The sequence below is a fragment of the Trichosurus vulpecula genome, chromosome 8, assembly GCF_011100635.1.
Source record: "Trichosurus vulpecula isolate mTriVul1 chromosome 8, mTriVul1.pri, whole genome shotgun sequence".
Classification (NCBI taxonomy): Eukaryota; Metazoa; Chordata; class Mammalia; order Diprotodontia; family Phalangeridae; genus Trichosurus; species Trichosurus vulpecula.
In genome coordinates, this window is record NC_050580.1 from 23,520,697 (window position 1) to 23,536,789 (window position 16,093).

The 16,093-nt window shown below is 44.7% G+C and overlaps 1 protein-coding gene across 4 annotated transcripts in view; it reads right to left on the reverse strand.

The window, feature by feature from the left end:
- RHOBTB1 (Rho related BTB domain containing 1) overlaps positions 1–16,093 on the reverse strand; it is a 190,190-nt gene that overhangs the window by 59,279 nt on the left and 114,818 nt on the right. The window contains exon 1 of one of the 4 annotated variants that reach the window (XM_036735060.1): positions 1,845–1,924. The exons of the other annotated variants lie outside the window; for them this stretch is intronic. The gene's annotated coding sequence lies outside the window, so the exon portion shown is untranslated. Of the gene's footprint in view, positions 1–1,844; positions 1,925–16,093 lie in introns of those variants that run through there. 4 annotated transcript variants of the gene reach the window in all.

The window sequence follows — 16,093 nt, forward strand, 5'->3', positions numbered from 1 at the left end:
AGAGCTAACTCCAACCCTGTTTGGATCCAAAGCCTCTGACTATATTACAAAGATGAATGGTGGGCAAATAAAAATATTTTATTGTACAATTCAGTTTTAAGGACACCAGTAAGGGGGAAAACAAGGCTGGAGAGTGCTATACAAATGTCCAATAGACTGATGTAAGAAACCTTTGTTCCCTCCCCTCTTTCCCCAGTCTAGCCCTAGCCTGTACCTTGCCTACCCTGAGACCACCAGATCTCCTCTTCCCAAGCATGTTTCCTAAGGACCATTGGGCTGGGCCTTTCCAGTGGCCCCACTGCTACACCTTGACATTCCCTCGGTCTCACCAGTCACTCTGCAGCTGGACTTCCCTAGGCCATCTCCCCCAATCAGACCATGAGCTCTCTGAGACCAAGGACTGAGGTCACTTTAGTTCTTGCATGCCCCGTGCATATTTTAGCACAATTCTTGGAACATGGTGATGAATAAATGCTTGTCTATTTCATTCCATCCTATTCTGGACTGTGTGAAAGGAAGATAGACTCCTTTAGCCCTTCAGTTATAATGGGCAAGTGAAGACCAATGCCAAGAGGAGATACTTGGGACAAAATAAGGAATATCAATGAAATATCAAGAGGTATGGATGAAGTAGAGATCCTGGGGGAAATATCCAATTGATTTGAAATTGTATTTTCTAGAGCCGAGTGCAAGGTGGTTAAGGGCTGAACTAGAGAGGGATGCCAAGAGTTCATAGGTTCCTAGCAGTCAAGCCGGAAGAACTTCAGAGGTTATCCAGTCCAAAGTCTCATTTCACAGATGAGGAAACTAAGGACCAGGGAGAGAAATAAACTGCCCAAGGTAACACAAGTAGTAAGCATCGGGGAGGGATCTAATTACAAGAGCATTGGCTGGCTGGCTTTCTCTCTTCCCCCCTCCCTCCCTCCTTCTTCCCTCTGTTTCTTTGTCTGTCTTCATCTGTCTCTCCCTTCCTCCTTCTCTGTCTCTCTTTGGTTTCTGTCTCTTTGCCCATCATGTACTAATATGCATAGCACCCCAATTTATTAAAATCAGGTAAGTTGATAAATAAAAAGTGAAAATTTGAAGCTGTCAACATTCCCCTGGGAGTCACAGAATCTCAGTATTTAGCATTAGTGATCACCTGGTTAAACGTCTTCATTTTAAAGGGGGCAGAAACTGAGCTCTGGAGAAAAAAAAGTGACCATCCCATCACACTAACTGATTCCATGTCACACCTCCTAAAACACCTTAAATGTTAATCAATTACTTGGCTGTCCCTCTTCCCCATCTCCCACTTCCATGCCTGAAATTCTCTCCCCCCATTTACCTCTGCCTCCTGGGCTCTCCTCCTGGGTCCTCAGCTCAAGTAGGACCTTGTGCAAGAGGCTCTTCCTAATCTTCCTGGTTAATACCCCATCTCCCCCAATTACTATAGATTTAGTCTATCTATCTATGTTCTATCTATCTATAATTGTTTTTGAATTTACTTATCTGTATACATGTTGTTTCTCTCCAGTAGAATAAAAGCTCCCAAAAGGCAGGTCTGTTTCTGTCTCTCTCTCTCTCTCTCTCAGTCTCTCTCTCTCTTTCTCTCTCTTGGTCTCTCTCTCTCTCTCTCTCTCTCTCTCTCTCTTTTCTTTCTTTCTTCTTTTCTTTATACTGCCTGACACATAGTAGGCACTTATTAAGTGTTTCTTGAATGAGTAAAACATCCAAGAACATTCACACTTTAAGTAGAACTCAAATTCAAACTGAGGCTAAGTCCAATGCTCTCTCCAGTATTCTAAGTTAATATTAACCCAGCAATACTATATATCAATGAGACAGGCTTAGAAAATCCATACCTGGGAAGTAAATCTACAGAACACTGGAAAACTGGGTCTTGGAGATGGTCCCTGGTGATGTTGACTAGACTGGCTTCTCTAGCCTCAGAGAGACCCCTGGTGAAAATGAGGTTCCGACCCAATGATCATCAAACGACAGAGTTTAAACATTTACAGGTTATGCAACGTGCCTAGTAGAATGAGGCGATTCTATGTAATTGGCACAATCAAGGGATCAGCCATGTCCTGATTTCTTAGCCAAGTAAAGGGGACAGCTGTGAGTGAGAAAGTGTCTGGACAAGGGGTCAAAGGATACAGAGTCTTAGATTTTATTAGAGTTGATGAAAAGATGAAGAAACACTCTCAGGATGGGAAAGATAAAGGAGCTGCAAGTTGGGGGAAACCATCACCTGAGAGACCTGGGTTGGTTTATTTTTTTTGTTGTGGTTGTTTTTTTTTTTGGCGGGGGCGGGGGGCGAGATATAGAAGGAAAAGAGAACTCAGGAATTGAACTTTTAACATTCAAGAGGTTTTTTGGTTGGGTTTTTTTTCCTCTCCCTACAATGAGAAGAGCAGCCAGGTGGCACCATAGTGCATAGAGTGCCAGGCCTAGAGTCAAGAAGACTCATCTTCCTGAGTTCAAATCTTGTCTCAGACACTTACTAGCTGTGTGACCCTGGGCGAGTCGTTTCACTCTGCCTCAGTTTCCTCATCTGTTAAATGAGCTGGAGAAGGAAATGGCAAACCAGTATTTTTGCTAAGAAAACCCCAAATGGGGTCATGGAAGAGTACACAGACTGAAAAGAGGACTGAACAATGACAATGAGAAATCAGGTGCCTCCTTCTTTTCTTGCACTGTTCATAAGCATAAAAATAGCTGTCACTGATTTTTATTTATGATCTTTCATTGAATTCTCAGAACAAACATATAAGGGAAGCAGTACTATTACCCCCAGTTTACAGATGAAGAAAATGGGGCCAGAGATGTTAACTTCCCCAGGGTTACAAAGCTAGCAAGCACCTGAGGGAAGATTTGAACTCAGGTCATCCTAACTCTAAGTCCAGTACTTTATCCACTGGATATGCCTTCTAGTTGCTGTATAACAGCTTAGATAGTAAAGACAAAACAAACTCCTTGACAATTTGGGCCCAGTCCCTCTTGCAGCAGCCTGCCTCTCATGTGGATCAGCCCCTTCCCTTCTATTAACCTCATATTCCCATTTTCCAGAAACTTTCATGTTTCTTGTTCATATACCAGCCAATCCCCTGCATCCATCAGTGGTTCCTATGTACAATGCACTCTGCTAGCAACTCGGATGTGACTGTTCTCAAGGTGCTTACCATGCACCTTCAGAGATTCTAACACAAATTAGAGCTCGAGCAAATCTCATATTCTAGTTGTAAGACTATGTGGCAAAAATCAGCTCATTTCAAACCTAGGATGGGTCCTATATAATGGCCCCTAAGGTCCCTCTGTGTTTCCCTACCATCCCTTTTAGCAAGTTTACTTTAGATGAAAAGTTTGGGTCTGCAAGTGCTGGAAGCCTGAATTTAGGAAGCTTTCTTCTCTCTAGGTAGAGTTTGGGCTCTTTGCCCAACCTTACATTTATAACTATCTCTGGTTAACCCCTGGCCCCTTTGTGGCAGAGGCAAAAGACAGTTACTAGAAATGTCTGGTTAATGAAACAACAGATTAAATTACACTGTCTGTGGAAGCTGGGGAAAGAACTGACCTTTTCTCAAGACTTTCTTTCCTTTCTTCTCTGAAACAGATGCCTACAGAACCAATGGCTCTGTTCGCTCAACATTTCCCTTCTGCTCCCTAGATATTCTTGGCCACTGCTCAGTCCTCCCCTTGGTCTTTCTTGCTCCAATCTTTTGAATCCACTCAGAATCTCACCCTAGCTCTGACATAGCTGCTTATCTTTATACAATTTCTCTGGGCATGACTTGGTTTCTTGCCCGATGGCTTTGATTCAAGGAGATTTACAGGCCCTGTTTATACTCAGTTCTGATAGATTCCTCCAAGTTTTCTCACCTACTTAAGGTATCAAAGCTAAGATGGTATGATTAAGACCTTACAAGATATTTGCTTGTCTTCTAATTTGTATTAGAATCTCTCCAACTTTACTATAGATGGTAGGCTACTTGAGGGGAGTTAGCACCCTCATCTCTCATAGTCCAGTAGCATTTACTAAATATCTACTGAATGTGTTTAATAATTTGGAGAAGATGAGATAGAAGGCTTTTCCCATGAGCCTGGAATTTTCTTTGTGAATTTACATCAGTGGATTATTTTTACTTTTGTTTTTAATAAACAATAAATACTGTATTTGCTATAATAACTGTATTGAACATTTCTTCCATTTTTTCTAAGTTGGGAATAATTATATTTTATTCCCTTTTACCAAAGAATGTTGAATAATTATGAACTATTTGAGTTGAAATTACACATACTGTCAGTTCTGCTATAACCCAGCACAAAAGTACTGCACTATGTAAAATTAAGCAATAAAAAACCATAGGATTTACGGGGGAAATGTGGTTAGGAGTACAAGTCTCAACAATTTCATCAGTGACAAATAAAAAAGATAGCAACCCAATTAAAACAGTAGGACAGTGTTATGCATGTTAAATACTTAAGAAATAAATAAATACTACATTAAAGGCTGATGCTCAACTAACACCCTGGTTCCCATGAGCTGGGCTAGAGACCCAGTGGTCTGAAAGTCTCAGAAGAAAGTGGGGGAGGGGATAGGCTCAGCATAGCCCTCCCCTGACCACAGCTCCTACCTGAGTCAGAAGATATACAATATATATGGAATTTTTCCTGTGTTCTCTCTCTTGTTTCTCTCCAAAGAAATCCTGTATGAGCAAACTAAAAATTTGAATTATGCTCAAAATGTGCCCTAATGAATCAGGTGCATTTGTGTTCTGGAAATGACAGTAATGGCAGTACTGTATATGTATGTATACACACACACCCACGGAAGAGAAAGTAAAGGATCGAGGCTAGGGTGTGTGTGTGTGTGTGTGTGTGTATACGTACACACTCAAACATATATACATACACACATATATATATACCTATGTACAGAAATATATATCCATATATATCCATGCACATGTATATGTATACACACATAAAACCTCTAAGTTTGATCCTTTATACCTTTTTCTTTCCTCCTAAACTTATTTCTTTGGCAATCTCATGCATCACCATGGCTTCAACAACCATCTCTGCATAGATGACTCGCAAACTTTTGTCTTGTGTCCTGCCCTTTCTCTTCTGACCTTCAGATCCTCGGATCCTCCCCCTTTCCTTACTGTCCCACTGGCACCTGAAACTCCCTCAGTTCCCAAATGAAACTCATTCGTTGCCTCTCCCCTGGAATCTTCTCCCCCCTTCCGACAGTGCCGTTTTGGTCTGTGGCACCACTATTCACTCAGCCTCTGAAGCCGAACCTTTGGGTTTATTGTTTACTCATCCCCTCCTTCATTTCTCACATCTAATTGGAGCCAAGCCCAGGCAATTTACATCGGTAACATTTTTCCTTACAAATCACACTACGGTCATCATTTCCCTCTTCTGATCTAGTCTTTGTTTTGTTGTGAATGTAAATTTTCATCACCATAGATCTGGTCATTCAATTCAATTCGATAACCGTTTATTAAAAACTGTCAATCTTTTTCAGAAGTCTTCAGCAGCTATTTATGGTCTCCTGCATAAAGTAGCAACTCCTCTACTTGACATCCAAGGCCTTCCTAGTGGTGCCCCAGTGCACAGAGCACTGGGACTGGAGTCAGGAAGATCTGAGTTCAAATCCAGCCTCAGACACTTCCTAGCTGGGGGGCACTGCGCGAGTCAATTAACCTCTGCCAGCCTCAGTTACCTCATTTGAAAATGGGGATAATAACAGCACCTACCTCCTGGGGTTGTCATGGGGATCAAAGTGCTTTTCAAACTTCAAAGAACCACAGAAATGCCAATTGTATTATTGTTACTGTTCCACAAACCTGGCACCATTCTACCCTTCCAAGCTCATATTAGCCCCCTCCTTGTATCATGCTCCAGCCAGACCAGACTCCTCTTTGTCCACTGACCCATGCTGTGTTCTCATGCCTCAATGACTTCGATCGGCCTGTACCTTGGGTCTGGAACATCCTCCCGGGCTCCCTCTGCCCACTGGACTCTGACTCATCCCTGAAAGTACAACTTGGAGACCATCCGATCTGTGAACCCCTCCTAGACCCCCCGCTTGGTAATGACCTTTCCTTTCGACCTCATGGTGCTTTGCTTAGTCTCTGATGAACTCATCAGGGGACAAAGGGTAACATAGCCATGTCTTATAACCCTGTAACGTAAGCTCCTTGAGGGCAGGTGGCCCATTCCCTGGGGGGAGGGAATAGCTCTTACGATTAGGAACTTCTTCTTCCTGACCAGGAGCCAAATTCGAACTTTTCTATTTCTACCCGCTCCTCCCAATTCTGCCCAGGCGGGAAGGGGGGCCACTCAACTCACTGTCTATTCTACTCTCTATCTACCATATCGGCCCAGAGAGGCAACAACTCCTCCAGTGCCTCCCAAAACCAAGGTCCTTTGACTCTAAAGCCAATTCTCCTCCTATTATTCCCACAAACCACCTAGAGGAGGTCCTAATTTTAACCTATGAAGAACGTCTAGGAGTCACTTTAGAAAAACAGGCATGGAGCCACTCTTCAAAGCCAACATGCACATTCTGCAGGAAGCTGGGTGGCAACAGAGTGCTGGGCCTGGAGTCAGGAAAACTCCTCTTCCTGAGTTCAAATCTGGCCCCAGACACTTACTAGATGTGTGACCCTTGGCAAGTCACTTCATCCTGTTTGCCTCAGTTTCCTCATCTGTCAAATGAGCTGGAGGAGGACATGAAAAATCCCTCCAGTATCTTTGCCAAGAGAACCCCAATTGGGGTCGTGAAGAGTCAGAGATGACTGAAACGACTGAACAACCACATTCACGTTCTTCTGAGTAGTAAGGCTGACTCTAGCCTTTTTTTGATCCATTTCTCCATCGGATCCATTTCACAGACCAGGTGGCATTAATAGTGAGAGCTCACACTGACACAGAGTTGAAATCAGAATCAGTGTGATTTTCTCAGAACCATTAACTTACACCATGAAGGTCATCACGTCCAACTGCTTCATTTTGTAAAGCAGCAAACTGAAGCCTACAAAGAAGGGAAGTGACTTGCCCAAGGTCATATGGTTAACAAGTGACAGAGACAACATCTACCCCCAGATGCTCTGACTCTGAGTCTGTTCCTCTTTCTAAGGCAGTGTGCTTCCTTGGGAGGCAGGATAGAGAGACAGCATACTGGGACTTGGAGTCAGGATGGTATAGGTTTAAATCTCCTCTTGGACAGTTGCAAAGAAAGAGGGGAAATACTGAATAAAACAGACTGGAAAACTTGGCTCTGGAGAGGAGCGACCTCTAAGCTGGCTAGGCATTGCCCACTTTCCAACTGGCCTTGAGCTTTGCTTTCAGGACACATGAATCCAAAGCATGGATGATGGAGCCAGATGGAGACCTGAAGATCTTCCAGCCCAATCTTCTCTCCTTTTACAAGGAGGGAGAGAAGAGTAGAGAGGGGAAATCTTTAGCCTAAGGGGATGATAGAGCTAGCTTGTAATGTTGAGGTGGGATTTGGGCTCAGGTCCCTGGACACCAACTCTGGATCTCAAGGACACACCAAAACTCTGTAAAGCCTCCTCTCTGGTTTCTGTCCTTATGTGGAGCAGCTGGGTGGTGGACTGGTTAGGGCACTGGATTGCAGCACGAAACCTGAGTGTGAATGCTGCCTGGGAAAATCATTTAACCTAACCTCAGTCAGCTCCAGTTTCCTCATTTGTAAATTGGGGATAATGATAACGAATTAATAAAATGGGGATAAATTACCTCCCAAGGCTCTAAATTGAGACAACATACATAAAGTGCTTTGCCAAAAGCACTATAGAAATGCTAGTTGATATTATGTGGAAACAGCTCCCCTCAAAAGAGGCCCCTTTCCAAGAGCATTCAGGACTGGCTGCCAAATCCAGCCCTTGGCTCTGGGTCTACATGCCTGCTGTGACCTAGACCCGCTGAGGAGAGGCTACGGGTCATTCGCTATTTAAAATGGGTCCAACGACAACCACTTGATGGAGAGAGCTCCAGAAAGAGTCAGGACATACAAGGTAAGGGACAAGAGCACCAGTCTCGGTGGCTGTAGGCATACCTACACACACCTACTCAAAAGGTGCCAATGATGGCAGGTCCACAAGCCTTCACTATACAAGGGAAACAGAAAATAGAAATATGGGGAATCAAAAGACAAAACGGGCCTTCGAGATCTTGTCCAACTCACTCAGTTGACACGGGAGGAACCTGGGCTGATGTGGGCTTGAAATAATCATCCTCTGGTACTTTGGAGAAGGGCCTCCTTTGGGGTACCAGGTGACTAGCTCGTTACTGAGGTCCCTTCCAGAACTGCTAGCCTCTGATGTTCTAATATCTCCTGACTTCTCCTTCACAAAGCGGCAGGAAAGACAAAGCCCAGTAAACTGTAAAGCCCAAATCAATGTGTCTCCTTTAATTGTGATTTATGTCTTACACATTGTAGCAGGCATACCGCTTGGGGTATAGTAGGAAGGGCACTGAATTAACAGTGAAAGATCCTGGGTTGGAATCCTGGCTGCAATATGGATTCTTGTAAGATCTTGGGTGGGTCCTTTTACCCCATCACTATCTATCCATCCACTCATCCATCCATCCATCCATCCATACATACATACATATATCTCTTGATTTAGAACAGTGAGGTACAATGGAGAGAAGACAGAGAAGACCTAGGCTCAAATCCTCCTTCTAACCATTACAACCTGGGTTAGGATGCTGGATTTGGTTTCAGAGGTCCCAGGTTCAAATCTTGCTCTGCCACTTAATGTGTGACCTTGGGCCATCATCAGGTCACTAGAAAACATTGGCTATTGGACAGGCACTACACAGAAAAGTGAATTTGCCACTGTGAAAGTGTGAGATAAATGTGAACTTCCCTTATTCCCCACAGCAGCATGGTTCATGGTCACAATAGAAGTCCACTGAAAGAAGGCCTGTAGCCCACCCTCAGGTTTCCCAGCAGAGGAAGACAAAAAAGAAAGCAACGGAGGCCCAGCTGCCTTCCACAGTGCAGCCAATGACAGACCCACAGAGCCAGCAGGCAGGTTCAAAAATTTCCAGGCTGGGCACCCAGCACCAGAGTGAGGGCAGCAGCTGGTGAGAAGAGTGTTGGAAAACATTTCCCAGAGACAAGAATAAGGATGGGGGGGCAGGAGAGTTATCGGATGACAGAGGGTGAAAGGGGAAATTGTTACAAGTTTGTACTTCTAGCATCAATGCAAGGGACTGGCAGTGCCTGGAGTAGGGATGGGCTCAGGCTCACGCAGGACTGGCTTCAAGCAGACGGCAACCAGGGAGGCTGCTCAAGCTGGATCCTGGTGATTCGAGACAAAGGCAAGACGGCAAGGAATTCAAGAAAGTGGGGGACGTGAAGTACAAACTTCTCTACTGCTGTTTTCTAGGAATTATTATTATTGAATTTTAGTGGCTGAGGATGAGAGTAATAACACATTTACACAACATCTGAGTTTCGCAAAGGACTCTCTTTGTAACAACCTGGTCAGGGAGGGAGTGTGAACACCATCACTTCCATTTTACAGATGAAGAAGCTGAAGCTGAAGAGATGGGAAGCAGCCAAAATCACACAACTACTCAGCGTTGGCATCTGGCCTCTCCAGCTCCCAGCCCAGGCTCCCTGCTAGGAGGAGAGATGATGGCCCTTTCTGAGACACACAAAAAAGACAGAACATTTTATATTGCTACAAGTTGGCACATTTATTGTGTAACATTATCTATCACTATCACCACAGCTGACCTTGGTAGGGCACTTTGCTGCTGGCAAAGTTCTTTTCACGTATTTGACAACAACCCAGCGAGGGAGGGGCTATCATGATGATTTCCATTCTACAGAAGAGGAAACCAAGAGGTTAAGGGGTATGGCCAAAGTCGCCCTAATAATTAGTGATTTAAAAGGGGAATTTGTACCTGAGTCTTCCCAATTCCAAGTCCCGCTCTCTTGAGTTTCCATTCACTCATCTATAAAATGGGGTATTAATGCTTACTAGTATCTACCTTCCCAGTCTATGGCAAGGAAAATGCTTTGAAATGAAAAATATGACCTACATAAGAAACTGTTATTAGCTCACTACCACCCCCCTCTCTCTTCTCCGCGTAGACAGATGTGTATATATACACATGCATACGTGTACACAGAGTATACCTTCAAAGTTCCTAGGTCCATAGATTTAGAGCTGAGAGATCCCTTAGAGGTCACCTCATCTAAGACCCTCACTTTACAGATGAGGAAACTAGGGAGATTAAGTGACCTGCTCACAGTTACGCCAGTACAAAGGGGCAAGGCTGGGATTTGAACCCAGGTCCTTTACTCCAAGCTTCCAAATCCAGCCCAATTTCTGCCTCTCTGCTAGCACAAAGGACTTAGAAAACCCTCTACAGCCACATTCTATCACCTGAGCCTCACAAGCTGGTGAGGGAAATGAACCACAGGCAATATGACTCCATTTTACAGATGAAACCAAGGCCCAATGAGGTAGTCCTCCACTAGTGTGATCCTCTTGACATGACTTCCCTTGGCATCTTCTACAGCTGTGTGTGGCCTACTGCAGAACCCAAAGCTTCACAGGGGTACAAAGAAAGAAAGAGCCCCAGGAAAGGCCCCTTGAATGGGACTGTGGGCCGTGAAATGTTCCCTTCCAAGAAAAGAAGCAGGATCAGCTCTCGATAAATGACAATAAAAGCTTCTGCATACGGCAGGCCATCCCTTAATACCAATGGAATCCTATGATTACTCATTTCTGCATGTTCCTTATAGGCCCTCCAATCCAAAATGGCGGGGGTGGTGGTAGATCCAATGTCCATCTGGATTCAAAGGCCATAATTCTGGACTAAGTTGTGAGTAACCAGAACCTCTGCTGATCCACAGGGATCAGTCTGGGCTTGGCAAAGGAAGGACAGAAGGAAGAGCAGGGCATGTATCATCTGAATACTAGACTAGCTCATTTCCAGAATGTTTTTGACCAGCTTGGCCACAAGGGGATGAATTTTTTGACCACAGCAACTCAGGACATTGTCAAGTCAAAAAGGATTTATTAAGCACCTACTATGTGCCAGACACTGTGCTAAATACCGAGTATAAAATAGGAAAAACTAGTCCCTGCCCTCACAGAGCCTGCATCCTTCTAGTGGAAGAGACAACACGCAAACAACTATGTACATATATCATGTGATTTTTTTTTTTTGATGAAGGGAGGCACTGGTGGAGAGGGGAGCCATACTGATGAAGTCACAGATCCCTGAAATTGTGACTAAGGATCAGCTAGGAATGACAATCATCTAAGAGCAGCAGGCCCTAGCATTGTCCTAAGTGGCTGGCAATCTCTCCGGGCTGCCCTTTGGATTTAATAAGAGCTAAACACATACACCAGGAATGGGGCACATTTCTATCCTGCTTTATGGCTTCCAAAGCACTGTCCTCACAGCAAGGCACACAGGCATTCTTAGCCCCTCTGGAAAGATGAAAACCACGGTGGTTCAGAGAAGTGGTCAATGATAACAGGTATCAGAGGAGGGATCAAATCCTGCTCTCTTGAATCCAAGTTCAATGCTCTTTGCATAACATAATAGTCAAAATAATAACTAGAATTTCTACAGCATTTTACATTTTGTGAAGCATTTTATGTATACTATCTCATTTGACCCTCACAAGAACTGTGGGAGGCAGATACTATCATTATCCTGTCAAGATAGGGGATGCCCTGTTTTCTAGAGTTAAGGCCCAGCAAGCAGGCTATACCATGAGCTTGGCATAACACTAGTCCTTTACACTTACCCTCTGGAACTGAACTGATGGTTCCTGAGCTTGGGCGAGCACCAACAGACCCAGGACATAAGTCCTAGATTTTCTGTCACTAGACAACCTTGCCTCACTGTTGTTGTTGGGCCTCACCACACTATTGGACTCTATGTCTAGCCACAAGTATATACATTGGGGTTCAGCCCCCCTGTCTCTGGTACCCCCACTAGGGGTGGGGCCCTGACACATATGTCTGATCTGCCTCCTTGCCTGCAGGCCGTTTCGCTCACTTTGAAATCAAACTTCTGCATTATTCCTGATTCTCCTGTCTCTGGCCTGCTCTGTTCAGTGCCAGTCATCTATAGGTTAGAGGGGTTCAGTCCGGTTGACAATCCCCATTTTACAGATGAGGAAACTTGCCCAGGATCCCAGAGCTACATACGTGTCTGAAGCCAGATTTGAACTCCAGTATTCCTGACTTCCAGTCCTGCACTCTGGCTACCATGCCACCTAGGGGCCTCTCGAGTCACACGATTATAGGATCTTAGAGGTGGAAGTGACCTCGGTAGCCTCTAGTTCACCCCAGACCCAACAGAGAGCCCCAGACAAGTGATCATCCTACTTACAGATGTTCCACGTAGAGAGGCCCCACTACCTCTGGGGACAGCCTGCTCGACTCTGGGACAGCTCTGACTGTTGGGAAGTTGTGGCAGCAAGCCTCCATTCAGCATTTTGTAACTCCTTGCCCTTTGCCCCAGTCTCCCGGCTCTGCCCTCCAGAGCCAAGCAGGACTAGCCTCTTCTCTTCCACATGCCAGCCCAACAAATACCTTAAGAGAATGATCACATCCCCTTCGGGCTAAAGAGCTTCAAGTCTCCAAATGATTCTCCTTAACCACATATGCTTCCAGACTTCACTTTTCCTGTTGAAGGCACCACCATCCTTCAGGTTTCCCAGGTTTAAAACCTAGGAGCGATTCTCAGCTCCTAAATTGTCACCCCATATTATCTTGTCATGTTGACCTTCACAACATCCTAGGACGTGGCCCCTCTTTCCCCTCACATAGCCACTTTCGTGTGAGCCCTTACTGCCTCTTACCTGGAGGACTGCAAAAGCCTCCCAGTTGGTGTCTCTGCCATAAGTCTCTCCCCATTACAATTCATTCTCCAAGCAGTTTTTCCTAAAGCACAGGTCTGACCACATCACTCCTCCACTCAATGACTCCCTGTTGTGCTCTGGGTCAAATCCAAACTCCTCTGCCTGGCATTAAAAGGCCTTGGCAATGTGGCCCCAACCTGCCCAAGTGTGGTCCACTCCCCTTCTCAAAACTCTCTGGTTTAGCCCTGTCACTGAATTTTTCCTCAGACAAGAAACAGTTAGAACAGCCCACAGACTGTCTCTGTGGCCTTATACCTGCTGCCCCTCCCCCTCAGGGAATTAATTCCATCCTCATCTCCACCTCTTGGCACCCCTACTTACCTTCAAAGCTCATCCCAAGCACCAGCCTCTCTGCCGGTGACCTTTCCTGGTCCACACTCTCAAGTGTCTGGTGTGACCTTCTCCGATTTCTTTCTATTTTAAAATTGTTATTTTCCCTATATTTATTTACATGCATATTCTCTCCCCTAATATGTTATATGCCCCTGGAGGGCAGGGATGATTCCATTTGTTTTGATATCTCCAGATCTGTTGAAAAGGCCTATGATAAAGTAGGTGCTTAATGTATGCTTGTTTGTTGATTAAAGCTATGTATGACAATTATTATTATGGCCTTCTCATAATGAATGTCCTCCAATATACAGACACTTCAGGGGCAATTTGCTCTAAGAATAATAAGGGATGTGATCTGGAGAGCTTTGGCTTGCTACAGGGGCATTTTGAGAGAAAAAGGCATTCGAAGTCCAGACTTCCCTGGATGAGCCATCCTAAAGAACTTAGGGCCGGCAAACAGAGGCCTGGAGGCTAGGAGAAAGGCAGGGACCAAGGAGCAGAAGATTCTGACTCGAGGTTCAAGCTGTGATCAGGGCCTTCCTGGATCTTATTCATGGGACCGGTGTCACTGGATTGATGATTGTGTGGTGGAGAGTAAGGAATAAGAAGACTGCAAAGGTAGGAGGGGCATAAGTTATGAAGGATTCGGAATGCCAAACAGAGCATTTTGTATTTGCTCCTGGAGGCCATAGGTAGCAAAAAAAAAAAAAGTTTATTGAGTGGGGGAGGTGGGGAACATGGTCAGACCTGCACTTTAGAAAATGTCCCTTTGGTGGCTGAGTGGAGGATGGGTTGGAGTGGGCAGAGACTCGAGGCAGGCAGACATCCCAGAAGGCAATGATCCAGGCGTGAGGTTATAAAGGTAGTGATTTCAGAGGAGTGGAGGCATATTAGAGAGAAGAGAACATATTCAAGAGATGCTGCAAAGGTGCAATTGATAGGCTTTGGATAACAACTTGGACATGGAGCAGAAGTGGGGGGAGAGAGTGAGGAGTCCAGAATGATACTGAGGTTGGGAGCCTGAGGGATGGGAGACATTGTCGTCCTCAATAGTAAAAGGGAAGATAGGATGGGGAAGGAGGAGAAGGCTTAGGGGGAAAGGTAATGAGTTCCATTTTGGACACGTTGAATCTAAGATGTCTACTGGATATGCAGTTCAAAATGTCTGAAAGATAGGAGGGCAGCAGAGAGGTTAGGGCAGGGCAAATAGACCAGAGAAACATCAGCACAAGAGGGGTAACTGGATCCCTGGGAGCTGGTGAGCTCACCAAGTGAAGAGGTACAGAGGGAGAAGAGGAGAGGACCCAGAACAGAACCCTGAGGCACACCTATGGTTAGAGGCACACCTGGATGAGGACCCCACGAAGAAGAGAGTCAAGGATCAGTCAGACAGCTATGGAGATCCCAGTGAGAGGGGTGTCCTCTGGTCCTCAGTTTCGTCATCTATAAAATGGGACTACTGATGCTGCTACCTCTCACAGAGCTGGCTTGAGGGTCAAGTGAGATTAAGTACATAAAGTACTTCGAAAAACGTAAAGTGTTATTGGAATGTTAGCTATTTTTATAATGGGGACTGATAGCACCTACTGTTTGTTTCCTTAATTAAGGAAAAAAAGACCCAAACGGATTGCCAAGACACGGCCTCAGTACAGCCCAAAGCTAAGAAGGTGCTGCTCCATCTTTGGGTGTGACCTATTTGAAAAGCTTAATTAGGACACACACACACACACACACACACACACACACAAACATACACATACCTCTCATCTCAAAGGAAACTATGGTTCCTAACAGAAACTTGGCTCTCCCCATTCTTCTTTATGTCATGCTATTGTTTACTGGAAAATCTCTGGCTACTACGCAATGCAGGGGAGTAGAAATGCGGTTTATAACAGGCCTCCTTGGTCCTCTTTAGTCTGAGATGACTGGAACAGTGCTTTCCTGGAATGATAATAGTATCTTAACCTATACTTCCAGGGCTATAAGTGGATAAGGACAAATTTGGAAAATACTTCATAAGAACCCCATATATTAGTAATGAAATACAGGTCTGTTTCCCTAAGCGTATCTATGAAAGCTGAATATGTTTTCTGGTCAAAAAGAGGAAAGGGATTGATAGAGATAACAGGTTAAACGCTTAAGAGAGATTCTTCTGGAACAAGTGGATATCCCTTCACCAAGCAACAGCAAAGACTGACAATTGGCTCACACCAATTGGATATATAAAAAGTGGGCTTACCTCTGGATGGAGCCTGTGAAGACCCAGTGTGGCCTTCCATGGGTGACAGCCATGAAGTCAATTAGTGATATGCTGATAGAGAAGCATCAAACAAATGGCTGAATTACACAGAGCTGTTTATAGGGAAGGAAGTTTATAATGGCAATCCAGGTCTAGGCCATCACCACTAGGAATCATAGATGGACTTGGGACTACTGTGGATATGTTCCTTGCGGGCTGCAAAAGTTCAGCCCTTCCCAATACCTAGAGAGCCCTCAACCCAGTGGCTAGAATTATATTATCAGAAGGCTGCCATTTTCCCCAAGACAAATCTTATCCTTGAGAGTCCAACCAAGACTAAACCAAATTGGACCATTATCATAGTCAAAACTGTGGCTGTCCACAATGCTGGACATAACACTGACCCATAAAAAGACTTTTTAATACATGTTACCCCACCAAAGACCCGAATCTCTCAGCTATAGAGAAACCATTTCAAAATACAGAGACCTGACAGAAGAAATCAAAGCAAGTGTTAATAGGAGTGAGGTAGATGATAACATTCCCATCACTGTGTCGCTATGAGGGCTCTGCAGAGGTGTTTCCAGTAAGCC